The following is a 10,024-nucleotide window of genomic DNA, read 5'->3' as shown; positions in this document are numbered from 1 at the left end:
GGGGCTCCAGTGGCTATTTAAAAGGCCTGGGCAGTAGAAGCAGGGGAGCCCCAGGCCCTTTAAATAGCTGCCGGAGCCCTGCAGCTGCTACCCCAGGGCTCCACTGCTGGGAGCCCCAGGCCCTTTAAATTGCCCCCTGGGGAAGCCAGGCTACCCAATACGGTGCACCAGCTCTTACTGGTACACCGTACCGGGGCGTACTGGCTTACTTTCACCTCTGCTGTTCTCCACAGGTCTTGCCAGAGTGAATAAAAACCAATGATTAAAAAAAATGATGATGAAAGGAACATGTCTGAACATGCAGGATCTTCAGGTTGGTAAACTTTTTTATTTCATACTTCTTTCTTAAGGACTGACTTTTTCCTTCTGGAACATTTTTAAATTCTCATGGTTGAGCAAAAAATATAGTTGTTACTCTATGATACTATCATTTTAGATGCAGTTGTGATAAAAAATAAATAGCTGATATAGGCAGATCTTCCTTTTACAATTTCACCTTTAAAGTAGTACTGAGTGTCAGAGAATGCAATGAGTAATACTAAATGAGCAGTATGGTAATAATAATTAAATAACTGCATTGACTTATTTTGTTTAGGAGAATCCATCCTCAACATACAGGATTCTGAAGACTCTCCACCTTCAAAATCATCATTTTCTATACTTTCATAGTTATCTGCCAATGATAGTGTTCCAGTCACATCATGTATGTCACATAGCCACAGTATATCACCTGTAGCAAAAAGGAAAAAAAAATCTCCATCATTCAGAAACAACCACAGATAAGTTTGTGATAAGAACTAGCTGATTACAAAAAGAGGTAAATGATGAAAAAATTGCCTGGTTTGTTTATGCAACAGACTCTCCTTTCGTATGATTGAGAACCCACACTTCATTAACATAGTTCAGTCATTAAGACCAGGATACAGTCCACCCAACAGAGCAGATGTCACAGGCAAATTGCTGGATAAAGTGTATGAAAGAGAAATTGAGCAGTGTGCAAAAGGTCTAGAGGGTAAAATTGTTAACCTGAGTCTTGATGGGTAGAGCAATGTCCACAATGATCCTGTTGTGTGTACTTGTGTGACAACAGGAGAAGGGAATGTCTTCCATACAGAAACAATTGATACATCAGGAAATGCACACACAGCAGAATAGTTACGAGACGTAGCAGTAAAAGCTATAACAAACTGAAAAAAAATGCAAATGTCTAGTATGCAGCTTGGTCACAGACCATGCTGCAAATGTATCCAAGATGAGAAGAAATTATTTAGAAGAGTCCCAAGCTAATAACATATGGTTGCAGTGCTCATTTGATGCACCTCCTAGCCAAAGACTTCAGTGTTCCAGAAATAAAGGCTAATGTTGTTGAAATGGCAAAATACTTCCGTAACAACCACTTTGCAGCAGCTGCTCTGAAAAAAGTGGGAGGAACCAAGCTAACTCTCCCACAAGACGTGTGATGGAACTCAGGGGTGGACTGTTTTGAGCGCTATATCAAGAACTGGCCTAATCTTATGACAGTTTGTGAACAAAATCATGAAAAAAAAAATAGATGGCACTGTGACAGCCAAAGTTCTCAACATTGGGCTTCAGAGAAATGTTGAACACGTGCTGAGTGCCCTGAAGCCTATTTCTGTAGCTGTGAACAAAATGCAGGGAAACAGCTGTTTTATTGCTGATGCTGTTGAAATTTGGAAGGAACTGAGTGAGATCTTAAAAGAGAAATATGCAATGACAGAGTTAAATTACAAGCATTAAAAAAACAAATGGACAAGCACTATCTCCAGTTCATTTTCTTGCAAATATTCTCAATACTCGGTAGCGAGGTTAAACCTTAACTGCTGAAGAAGAGGAGTTGGCTATGACATGGACATCCAGCAATCATCCCTCCATAATGCCAACTATAATAAACTTCAGCACTAAGGGTGAACCATTCAAGAAATATATGTTTGCTGATGATGTTTTAAAGAAAGTCACACCACTGAATTGGTGGAAGTCTCTTAAGCACTTGGATTCAGAGACTATTGAAGTGATAATCTCACTTTTAACAACAGTAGCTTCTTCTGCCGGTGTAGAAAGAATATTTTCTTCGTTTGGACTAATTCATTCCAAACTGAGAAATTGTTTGGGACCTGAAAAAGCAGGAAAGCTTGTTTTTCTTGTCTAGATTATGAACAAGTGAAGGTGAAGATGACTGAGTTAGCTGCAGAAGCGAATATTTTAAGTTTCTCATGTTGACCTGGCTAACATAGTTGATTTAATTTTTGTTTAAAAAAAAAATCAACTATTTTAGTTAAAAACAATTTTAACAAAAACAAACCTGATTTTAAAAATCTTGAATGTTTAACTAAATTCAAAAATTCATATGCTTGTTTTGTTAAAATATTATATGTTTGCTGTTGAAGAAAACAATCCAGAATACATAATGTTGTTGTTTTAGTTAGATAAAACAATTTAAATGTCTGTCTGGTGATGTTCTCCTCCTAATACAGCATGGCAAGAAAATCCTCCAAATATTAATGATTAACCTGTTGAACTGGAGATAGTTCACCTCCCAATGACTTCATAAATATCTGCTTCAATTACCTTTGGTAAATGAAATAACCAAACAATCATTCATTATCTGATATAGCTGTAAAACTAATCTGAAAAGTTTTCAAAATAAATCACTTTAAAAATGGATAGTGTGTACCTTCTAAAAATGAAACCTACATCTGAGTTGTGAAGAATATGTATTAAACTTATACCAACCAACAAGAATGCACTTTTATTTAGAAATTCATGATTAAATTGAGTCTTCCTGACTAGTGATTTAAATCATGATTTAAATCAAATCCACCCTGCGTTTTGCCACTCTCTGTTACCAAGGAAGTGACTGCAGAGTTCTTCCCTTTCTCCCTGCTGCTCTTCTGCTCCAAACTCCCCTCTTTATAACACCGCCAGCTCCTCCCCAATAGGGCTGCAGCTTTCATTACTTTTGGCCCACTGTCCAGGTGGGGTTACTGGACCTCAGGTCCTCCCTGAGCCTTTCACCCTCTGGGTGAGGGAGAGAGTCCATCACAGAGTTGATGCTTGGGTAGCAACAAGAAGTCTATTTTAATTTGAACCCTAAGTAGGGATGGCCCAGGATGTTTGCATTAAATAAGGAATGGTGCAAAACTCCACACAAGTCCAAAGTGAACTGGGAGAAAGCCTCCCCCACCATTTTTCATTTCGACATGCCCCTGCTCTGTTTGCTCAGAGTTGAAAGCAGAAGGACCAAAATGCTATGAGAAAGTGTTGGAAATCTCATGAGAACAGCCTGATTTACAGATAAAGAAGCAGGACAAATTTTTTTGCACTAAAAAGACATTTTTTGTCATCGAAAATGTCTTATTTTCTTTTATGCAAAGATTTTTGCGAAATATTGTCCACATCAGTTTTTTCCACTTTCTGCAAAATTTCACAACATTTTTACCCAAATTTTCAATTGAAATGATTGTTTAAATCACTATCAACATTATTGACAAAAACCTGGGTTTCACTGGGAACACATGATTTTTGGTCAATGACAAATCTAAATAAATGTAATTCCCCCCCCCCCCCAAGAAACAGAAAATGAGTCCATTTTGAGCCATGCAACTTCAAAATGTCTATGGTTCTTTACATTTTTCCCATTTTTTTTAACCAGTTTTTCTCAGGAGGCTGGGATCCTGTGGATAAACATCCACATTTTGGGGTGCTGATGTGAATCTAGTTGAACCTTACAGACTCCCCTTGGTAACAGACAAACTCATTGACTTCAATAGGACTACTGCTGTGAGTAACTGCTCGCCAATGGGAATAAAGAGATCACAACCTGGCCCTTTAAAGTTTGCCACTCTGTTACTGTAATTGATTTACCTTAGACAAAGCCTGCAGCACAATGAAGAAAAAAGAGAAATGCCATTTACCTACCTAACAATGGTGTTCTGAGGCTTAATTCATTAATATTCTCAGATCATGCTGAGCTCCTCCAGGATGAAAGGTGCTAGAGAGGACATACTATTAATTATGCGGTTTATTTCTGATTACAGAGTTCAGCATTTGCACTTTTCCTTCATCTACACAATTCAACACATACTGTTTTCTGTTTAGGTTCCCCTTCTAATACTCTCGATGAAACTATATGGAGATAGTGTCAGCGTTGCACAGTTTAACATTTAAAAGTCACCAAATCTTGAAGTTCAAGTCGAATGTATACCCTTAACTCTACCCTTTGGGACACATGCTGAGATTTTCTTCAAAACAATCTAAAGGAGTTAACTCAATGGGAACTGGGCACCTGACTTTGAAAATTCCAGCCACAGTTTTTAATGACAGGATCACTTACTATTTTGTAGATAAAATTACATATTATTTATTTATAATTTGTAACACCTGGTCATGGACCAGGATCCCATTGTGCTAGATGCTATACAAACACAGTAAAAAGATGGTCCTGCTTCAAAGACTTTATAATCTAAATACTATTATACTACAATTTCATTTCATTCTGCCCTACATCCTTAGGATATGTCTACACTGCAGAGAAAAACTCTTGGCACTGAGGCTCAGAACCTAGGTCAATTGATTCAAGCTTGTGGGGCGAAGTAGAGTTCCTGCTCAGGAGGGAGTCTGGGCTCTGAGACCCAGCCCACTCCCCAGGTTTCAGAGCCCTGGCCCCCACCCCAGTGGGAACAGCTACATTGCTATTTTTAGCCTCCCAGTCTGAGCCCCATGAGCTTGAATCAGTTGACCCAGGCTCTGAGACTCAGTGTTGCAGGTTTTTCTTTGCAGTGTAGACATAACAAAGGATATGTAATGCTTGGCACAATCCAAACAACTCTTGCATACTTACACCGTTTTCCTAGCCTTTCCTTTGCATTCTTCCCCTGTTGTCCTCCTACTGTAACCTGGACCCAGTGGTACTCCCACTCCTACCTTCAGGAAAAGGACTTGCAAGCACAAAAATAGGACTGTTTTGTAGCAAAGCCATATCACCAGATGTTAAAAGAGGTCAGCTCTATTTCTAGCTTTGCGATGGGTTGCGTGACCTTGGACAAATCACCTACATCCAGAAGCTGATCTCCATTTTTGAACCACAATTTGGATCTGTAGCAGGGGAGCACTCACGTTTTGTGAGCACCCCCTTGGCCGAGTGTGTGTACCTGCACTTTCTCTCTGGTTGTCCCTGCTCCAGGATAGAGCAGTGACCCAGGGCTCCCTCCCTGGAGACAATGTCTTCACCCTCTTGGGCTTCCTGGCTACAGCTTTCCAGCTGGGTCACTATAGTTCACCCCTCTGGGGTGCTTCAATGTCCAGGCCACTTCCCCCAAGTGGCTAATAGGGAATGGGGGGGACCTAGGCCCACCCACTACTCTGGGTCCCAGCCCAGGGACCCGGTAGGTAAAGGGACACAGCAGTCAGATGGCTTCTCAAATTCCCTGGGCCCCTTCCCTAAGGCCCTGCAACATCTTCACCTTACCTCAGGGTCTTGTCCTAATGGAGTCCCAGCAACCAGCCCAGGGCTCCTTCTCTCTCTCCCCCCAGCTTCTGGCAGTGCTGTCTTGTCTGGGGTTCTGCAACTCCATCAGCCAGCCAGCCAGCCACACTCCTACAGCTCCAGCAAGGAACTGAACTCCCTCTGGCCCTGCAGCAATTCTTATACTAGTCTGCTGGGCCCTGATCAGCTGTGTCCCACACAGCCACTCTAGGCTGTTTGAAGGACCCTCTCCACTGCCCTTTTTGGGGGAGAAGTGTGGCAGGGCCAGGAAGCCTCCAGCAAGGGGTCTCAGAGGTTCTGGTATACTCTGTCACAGGGCCACTAGGACATCTGCTGGTAAGAGGAAAAATACACCTGAAGGATGAGATCCCTCTAGAAGGGCAAGATTCTTCTAGAAGGAATCAGCAGAACAAAATCTAGCAGTCAAGCAAAATTCTTTCATGCATTCCCTGGGAAAAATTGTGGCCCCACTGAAGTCAATGGAGAAACTCCCACTGACTTCAAAGAAGCCAAGATTTCACTCTCTGTCTGTTTCCAAAATCTCCATTCAAATTCTTTCCTCTATATCTTTTCATTTCTCTCCACCTTTGCTGTGCCCTGTATAATTTAACTTTATGGCTGTATTAGCAAACTGAAGAGTCAAAAAACATAGAGGGAGAATTCAGAAAACATTCTGGAAAAATGTTTCCCTTTTAAAAATTTTTTGAAATAGTGATCTTTCAAAAATTAAAAAAATACAAAACAAGCAACAACAACAAAAACCCAGCTCAACAGTGTGAAAAAAACAAGGAGTTATTCTGGTAAAACTTCATCAACATTTTTTCCCCAATTTTTTTTAAATTTTCACATGCAATGTTTTGACAATATTTCAAAAAATCAAACCCAACTCGCCTAAGAAGCAACTTTTCAGAAGAAGCAGTTTGGGTACAACTTGTACAGCACCTAATGCAACGGGGTGCCAGTCCATGTTTTGGGCTACTAGGTGCTTCTGCTATTCAACTACATAATAATAATGAGAGACATTAAACCAGTGGTTCTCAAACTTCATTGCACCATGATTCCCTTCTGACAATAAAGTTACTATACAACCCCGGGAGTGGGCAGAGCCCGAGCCCTGCCTCCTCAAGTGGAGGTGGAGCCTGGGCTTCAGCTTCAGCCATGGATCCCAGCAAGTCTAATGCTGGCCCTGGCAACCCCATTAAAATGTGGTCGCGACCCACTCTGGGGTCCCGATCCACAGTTTGAGAACTGCTGCACTAAACCAAATAAGACCCCGATCCTGCTAACTCCTGGGCATGTACTTAACTTCAGTACTGTTAGCTGTCCCACTGAAGTCATTGGAACTATGCATGTACTTAAGTGTTTGCAAGACTGGATCCTAAAGTTGCATTGTATTGTTTATTTGTTTGTTTCCTATTTTAGTTTCACCTTCATTTTGCTAGGGTGGGGGAAGACGAGGAGGGTTAATGCACCATCTTCCTTTCCTCATGATCTCCCCCCTCCCTCCCACCCCATTAAAACACCTAAACAATGAATGACAAATTGAAAAGGATCGGTTTATATTGCAAACTGGATAAACTTAGGGGCACTCTGATTTTTAATAATAGCTCTAATAAGGTCAGTACTCCTAGGGTTTTGACATGCAAAAGCATATCTTATTAAATTCTACAGACTCGATTCTAATTTTATGTAAATTTACTGCTGCACCAGGTGCCAGATTGACAGTCATCTTGGAAATTGGAGTCCTATTTATTGTTGGTGAAATTTACCCCTGTGCATAGTGCTAGTGAAAAACCCATCCACCCTCGGGTTAAGCGGTCTTAAGTGATATATATGTGATGGCTGCCACTTTATCTGACGCACCAGGGATTGAACTGGGGACATCCACAGCTAAAAGCATGAGCTGCTTGAGCTAAAAATGCCCCACCTGGCTGTACCAGACTCAAGCTGGGCATAGAAAAGGACCCCATCCCACACACTCATCAGCAGATTACATGTGGGTCTGGCACTGACACTGACAGCCTTCACAGAACCAGATTTCACTCACAACATCCAGTGGTGACCAATCTTCCACCCACTGCCCTGCCAGGGGGCCTCCACTCTGAACTGGAGAGACTATGGGAGAAGAGGAGCTCAGTCTCCATGGTCCAATCCCCTTCTGAGCTGCTCTGCTGAGACTGCCACAAAATGATCCTGCCTCTGTGCTTTTCCTGCTAAAGAGGCCTGATCTAAAGCCCACTGGGGTCAGTGGAAGTGTTTCCAGTGGGTTTTGGATCAGGGAGCTTGGTTAAGACGCCCTGACCCATTTCACATAGACCACTGTACCCCAAGTGGAGAGAAAGAGATTTCCAGCCTCAGCTGGCCTTGAACCAGCAGGTGAGAGGGGAACAGCTCCATGTACAACATCTGAAAAGGCTCTTAGAAGGAAGACATTATGGATAGTGAGCGATCAGTTGTTGTGACCTGCACAGGATGTGCCAGGTTTGTCTTTCTCCTAGAGGATAGAGGTGACTTCATCTGTATGAAGTGCAAGCTGGTCTCCATATTCAAGAGAAGATTAAAGGACTAGAGACCCAAGTATCAACCCATCAAAGAAAATGAAGACTTTCTGGATACAAGTCAGCATTTGGTACTGCAGGCACAGCATGCTGAAGGATCAGAGAGGGCAGTGCAGAATGCAGAAGAAAATTGGCAGCATGTGACCTCCAGAAGAAGAAAGAGGAGAACTCATGTACCCCCAATGCAGATAGAGGTAAGTAACCGTTTTCAGGCTCTCTGCACAGATACTATGGTGGAGAATGGTTCAGAAGACTTATCTGAGGGAAGGGATCAGAAGGAGACCTCATCAACTGGAAGGCCTGGGATGCATTGTCCTAGGGATGGGGGTTCCATGACCACCACTCCCAAGAGGAGGAGATGTATGTTGGTGGTCGGGGACTCCCTCCTAAGCGGGATGGAGCCATCGATCTGCCGTCCAGACCGGGAGACTCGAGAAGTGTGCTGCTTACCTGGTGCTAGAATTTAGGATGTGATGGAGTGTCTGCCAAGACTGATCAAGCCCTCGGAATTCTACCCCTTCCTTCTTCTCCATGTGGCCACCAATGATACTGCCAAGAATGACTTTGAGCAGGACACTGCAGACTATGTGACTCTGGGAAGAAGGATAAAGGAAATTCAGGTGCAAGTCATGTTCTTGTCTATCCTCCCTGTTGAAGGAAAAGGCCCAGGTAGGGACCATCGAATTGTGGAGGTAAATGTGTGGTTACGCAGGTGTTGTCAGAGAAAGGGCTTTGGAGTCTTTGACCATGGAATGTTGTTCCAGGAAGAAGGATTGCTAGGAAGAGAGGTAAGAGCATCTTCACAGGCAGGCTTGCTAACCAAGTGAGGAGGGCTTTAAACCAGGGGACGGTGACCTAAGCCAAGAGGTAAGTAGGGGAGTGGGATACCGGGAGGAAACACAAGGAGGAGGGTGCCACAGGGGAGGCCTCCTAATTCATACTGAGAAAATAGGGCAATCGGCAAGTTATCTTAGGTGCCTGTACACGAACACAAGAAGCCTGGGAAACAAGCAGGAAGAATTGGAAGTCCTGGTGATACCAGTCAGCTCTGTGTTCTAGGGGAATCAGGGTGCAGTACCCAGCCTGTCTGACTCATGAAAGACACCACCCCCCCCAGTCGCTGTTGAAACCAAAACCCATCAGAGAAAAAAAACTTGCAGAGAGCAGTGAAGGGCGTTGGGAGACACATCTATACCCCTCCTGAAAAGGGTGACAAGATTAAGACATCAAGGAGTCCGGTGGCAATTTAAAGACTAACAGATTTATTTGAGCATAAGCTTTTGTGGGTAAAACCCTCACTTCTTCAGATGCATGGAGTGAAAGTTAGAGATGCAGACATAAATATACTGACACATGAAGAGAAGGGAATTACCGTACAAGTGGAGAACCAGTGCTGACAGGGCCAATTCGATCAGGGTGGATAGAGTCCACTCCCAACAGTAGATGAGGAGATTAAGACATCTCCATTAGCATACAGAATGGAAAACAGAGACAACTCCCCTAGCCTCATCTGCATGAAAGATGGGACAGGAAGACATCTCAATTTGCATACAGAATGGAGAACGGAGAACCGCAGTGAACTCTGGGACCAGAAAAGCAGGGACGCACTGCATCATGGGAATCTCTGCTCCAGATGTTAATGAACCTACACCTGCACACACCCAGCTCTGCAAGTATCAGACTAATTCTAGTAATAAATCGTTGATTGATATCCAAAATACTAAAGCAGCCTAGTTGCATTGTGAGCTCCCTGGAAGAAAACACCATCCAGAGCCAAGAGTGCTCCTATTGTCAGCTCCTATTGTCTAACCTAAAGAAAACCCTTGAGTCATCAGTATACCTATAAACAAATCTAGTGTTCTCCCTTGAACCATTGTATTTTCTCTATAAAAATCCCTACTCACTCTTCAGTCAGTGTTCTGATGCTTAGATCCAAACTCTGCATCAGTTCCACTGGGACTCC

General features: G+C 42.9%; 1 long non-coding RNA gene across 1 annotated transcript; it reads left to right on the top strand.

Moving 5' to 3' along the window:
• Positions 1 to 256: 256 nt before the first annotated feature.
• Positions 257 to 743, top strand: LOC122456001. The gene is made up of 2 exons (XR_006274591.1): positions 257 to 313; positions 596 to 743. It is a non-coding gene; the product is annotated as an uncharacterized LOC122456001 (long non-coding RNA).
• The last annotated feature ends 9,281 nt before the right edge of the window (positions 744 to 10,024 follow it).

Source organism: Dermochelys coriacea, chromosome 10 (genome assembly GCF_009764565.3).
Source record: "Dermochelys coriacea isolate rDerCor1 chromosome 10, rDerCor1.pri.v4, whole genome shotgun sequence".
Lineage (NCBI taxonomy): Eukaryota > Metazoa > Chordata > Testudines > Dermochelyidae > Dermochelys > Dermochelys coriacea.
The sequence above is the reverse complement of the archived record's forward strand: the minus strand, read 5'-3'. Positions and strand labels throughout refer to the sequence as shown.